The sequence below is a fragment of the Schistocerca serialis genome, chromosome 1 (genome assembly GCF_023864345.2).
Source record: "Schistocerca serialis cubense isolate TAMUIC-IGC-003099 chromosome 1, iqSchSeri2.2, whole genome shotgun sequence".
Classification (NCBI taxonomy): Eukaryota; Metazoa; Arthropoda; class Insecta; order Orthoptera; family Acrididae; genus Schistocerca; species Schistocerca serialis.
The window spans coordinates 1086524794-1086529335 of record NC_064638.1 but is presented as its reverse complement, the minus strand read 5'-3'; the positions used below and the strand labels follow the sequence as shown (position 1 = coordinate 1086529335).

At 40.6% G+C, this 4542-nt stretch overlaps 1 pseudogene; it reads right to left on the bottom strand.

Annotated features, from left to right (window-relative positions):
- Positions 1-2991: 2991 nt before the first annotated feature.
- On the bottom strand, positions 2992-3109 carry LOC126426203 (5S ribosomal RNA; annotated as a pseudogene).
- Positions 3110-4542: the final 1433 nt, after the last annotated feature.

Genomic DNA, 4542 nt, shown 5'->3' with positions numbered 1-4542 from the left:
GAGAGATGGCGGAGTTTTAAGAGCGGACGATCTGGACGTGTGTCCGCCAGAAAGAGTAAATTTGTAAGACTGGATGTCATGAACTGATATATATATATTATGACTTTTGAACAGTATTAAGGTAAATACATTGTTTGTTCTCTATCAAAATTTTTCATTTGCTAACTATGCCTATCAGTAGATAGTGACTTCAATAGTTAGACTCTTTTATTTAGCTGGCAGTATTCGCGCTTGTTGTATTGCAGTAGTCTGAGTACCGAAATTTTTGTGAGGTAAGTGATTCATGAAAGGTATAGGTTATTGTTAGTCAGGGTCATTCTTTTGTAGGGATTATTAAAAGTCAGATTGCGTTGCGCTAAAAATATTGTGTGTCAGTTTAGTGTTGATGAGAATAAGTAAAGAGAATAATGTCTGAGTACATTCAGTTTTGCTTAGCTGTTTGAAAAGCAAATAATGTAAGAGGTTTATCAGCACAATCATTCATTAATTTTGATTAGGGAACGTTGCAACTTGTTGTTGTGGTCTTCAGTCCTGAGACTGGTTTGATGCAGCTCTCCATGCTACTCTATCCTGTGCAAGCTTCTTCATCTCCCAGTACTTACTGCAACCTACATCCTTCTGACTCTGTTTAGTGTATTCATCTCTTGGTCTCCCTCTACGATTTTTACCCTCCGCGCTGCCCTCCAATGCTAAATTTGTGATTCCTTGATGCCTCAAAACATGTCCTACCAACCGATCCCTTCTTCTAGTCAAGTTGTGCCACAAACTTCTCTTCTCTCCAATCCTATTCAATACCTCCTCATTAGTTACATGATCTACCCACCTTATCTTTAGCATTCTTCTGTAGCACTTGTATGTTATGAAAACATCGGAGATATATAAAAAAAAACGCATTGTTCTTAGTAGGATTTGCTATAATTAAATGTCAGTTCGTAACGCACCCATAATTAATTCCTGTAGGAGATCATAACACCACGTGGTCGATTCTTCCTCAAGTTCAGTGCACGGCAGTGCAGTGCAGTGAACAGAGGGTGCCTAGAGAAGTCGTATGTAGATATAAAGAAAATTAGTGCTCTGTTTCGTCGACATAGATGTCGTGGGAGCCCTAGCACAGATGGAGAAGATTGTGGGAAAGAGGGCGTTGGCCGTGGCTATGCTAAATCAGCTAGTCCAACACTGGCGTAGAACACTGAAACGCTAAACCACGATGGATGCATGGGGTTTGAATCCTGATCGGTCCCCGTGGGAATCCCGTGCCTTAACAATTGCATGATCAAGTTCGTTTCGTTGTCGCGGTTCTTGGAAGCAAAACATTTGCATAGCTCATGAAGGTCAACGTCCGTGAGCACGTACCTAGCACACCAGTATCAAATTTTTGGGGATAATGGAGAAATTTAATGAGTAGCCAAACAGTTCCTTGTCTTGATTTCATAAATAACATCGACTCTAAAAAAGCATCTAGATTGCCGAAACAAAATTTGCGTTATGCTAATCAAGAATCTCTGAGTATAATGGGCGAAGTACTTGTATATACAATTTACGCCATAAATGTTGCAACGTTGGTGAGACCTTACTATATAACTTACCAACATTACAAAGACAATCACGCTGTTACAACAGTGATCCTCAGATACACTAAAGAGCAGAAACTAATCGCAAGCCTCCATCAAGAGTACCATTAATAACCATATAGCTGAAATATTAACGTCACGTAGTTGCAAAAACGTTAGTATCTCTTGTCATACATCGAGTCTTGAAAGTTCTAAGCAAGTAACAGGTTCGGATTATATAGTCTCTAGTGTCAGGATTTTATGAATAGAAGATCCCAAAGTCGCACTTCACTTGAGTAGACACATTCCTGACGTGTGGGTAGAGGAGAACAAAGTAGCCATTTACAAGAAATGTGTGACAAACATCGGATAGGCGAGTGCATGTACACGCAAATTAGATTCTGTGTCATTATCGCACAGGTATTCATGGATTTAATTTGCATTTTGAATTGCTCTCTCGTGTTCCCAATTTACGTGTAAATTCCGCTCTTCCGATATTAATTGCGGTTTTGTTTTGCGTAAATTGATTCCCTGCTCTATCATTAATTTGTATTCGATTTTTCAGCAGACACTGGCTGTTAAACTGTTTGCCTTTCGCCAAAATGGTGGATGCAAGCAGTCATTCGTCACAACTGAATGCTTAACTCACTGCACTGAAACAGAAACAGCGGTCAGCCATATTGTTGAAAAAAAGGCTTTATAGTTCAACACTTTATCCGTACACAGTCTCTCGCATAATATTTGGTAAACTGTGATTAATACAGAAACAAGGTTTTCAAACAGTGGAGAAAGGGCGAGTATCTTTCTACGAAGGTGGCGCAAAATAAGCATTCAGTGTGTGTGTGTGTGTGTGTGTGTGTGTGTGTGGCGGTCGAAATACCCGTCCAGCCATCCAGGTCGCTGTTTCGCGTCGATTCCTTAAAAGAATGGAATTCAGGCTCATGGCGGGATGGGATCTTTAAAAAGGGCACGATTGATCTTCTTCGCCATCCTCTCATAATCCGAGCTTCTGATCCGTCTTTAGATTACCATCATCTTCGTCTCTAGCTACCTCGCCTTTGACGGGACGTTGAAACGTAGTTTCCCTTCCGCTTGCAAAGGCAGTGAATCGAATATTCTTTTAATTTCAATGGAATAATATTCCCGCATGCTGTACGACCGTGCGGAATATGAGATCAGCGAAGTGATTGGACTGAAAAGTTTCTAGCAAACAGAACACAGCACGTCATTTTCAACGGAGAGAAATCTTCAGACGTAAAGGAAACTTTCTAAAACTAAAAACTCCTCCCGCACAGGCCATGAAGGCACAAAGGTACCGACTGGCCGCCGTGTCATCCTCAGACCACAGGCGTCACTGGATGCGGATGTGGAGGTACATGTGGTCAGCACACCGCTCTCCCGGCCGTATGTCAGTTTACGAGACCGGAGCCGCTACTTCTCTTGCCGACAGCGCTCGGTAGACCAGATGGTCACCCATACAAGTGCTAGCCCAGCCCGACAGCGCTTAACTTCGGTGATCTGACGGGAACCGGTGTTACCACTGCGGCAGGGCCGTTGGCAAAAGAAACTTCCGGCGTGCCTCAAAGGACTGTTGTAGGACCATTACTTTTCACAACACACGTTAGGTGTTTTCTTTGATTTAACGAAGGCTTTTGACTGTGTTGACCACAAAATATTACTGCAGAAGTTGGAACATTATGGAGTAAGGGGAGTAGCTTACAATTGGTTCGCCTCCTACTTTAAGAACAGAAAACAGTGGGTAATCCTCCGCAATATTGAGAGTGGTAATGATGTTCAGTCCCAATGGGGCACTGTTAAATGGGGCGTTCCCCAAGGGTCGGTGCTGGGGCCACTGCTGTTTCTTATGTATGTAAATGATATGCCTTCTAGTATTACAGGTGATTCAAAAATATTTCTGTTTGCTGATGACACCACCTTGGTAGTGAAGGATCTTGTGTGTAATATTGAAACATTATCAAATAATGTAGTTCATGATATAAGTTCGTGGCTTGTGGAAAATAATTTGATGCTAAATCACAGTAAGACTCAGTTTTTACAGTTTCTAACCCACAATTCAACAAGAACTGACATTTTAATCAGACAGAATGGGCATGTTATAAGCGAGACGGAACAGTTCAAGTTCCTAGGCGTACGGATAGATAGTAAGCTGTTGTGGAAAGCCCATGTTCAGGATCTTGTTCAGAAACTAAATGCTGCTTTATTTACCATTAGAACAGTATCTGAAATAAGTGACATTTCAACACGAAAAGTAGTATACTTCGCATATTTTCATACGCTTATGTCATATGGTATTATTTTTTGGGGTAATTCTTCTGATTCAAAAAGGGTATTTTTGGCTCAAAAACGGGCTGTTCGAGCTATGTATGGTGTAAGTTCGAAGACCTCTTGTCGACCCCTATTCAATAGTCTGGGAATTTTGACATTGCCCTCACAGTATGTATTTTCTTTAATGTCGTTTGTTGTTAGCAATATTAGCTTATTCCCAAGAGTTAGCAGCTTTCACTCAGTTAAGACTAGGCAGAAATCAAATCTGCATGTGGAATGCACTTCCTTGACTCTTGTGCAGAAGGGAGTGCAGTATTCTGCTATATCCATTTTCAATAAGCTACCACAAGAACTCAAAAATCTTAGCAGTAGCCCAAACACTTTTAAGTCTAAACTGAAGAGTTTCCTAATGGCTCACTCCTTCTATTCTGTCGAGGAGCTCCTGGAAGAGCTAAAAAATTAAGCAAATTCCAATGTTATATTCTTGATTTTCTTTATTTAAACTAACGACTTGTCGCCTGAATATGTTTCTTATATTTCATTTTATCTGTTTCTACAATCGTGTTATAATTTCATGTATTGACTCGTTCCATGACCATGGAGACTTCTCCTAAATGTGGTCCCACGGAATAATAAATAAATAAATAAATAAATAAATAAATGAGATACCTCTTAATATCGCGTCGAATCTCCTTTTGGCCAGGTA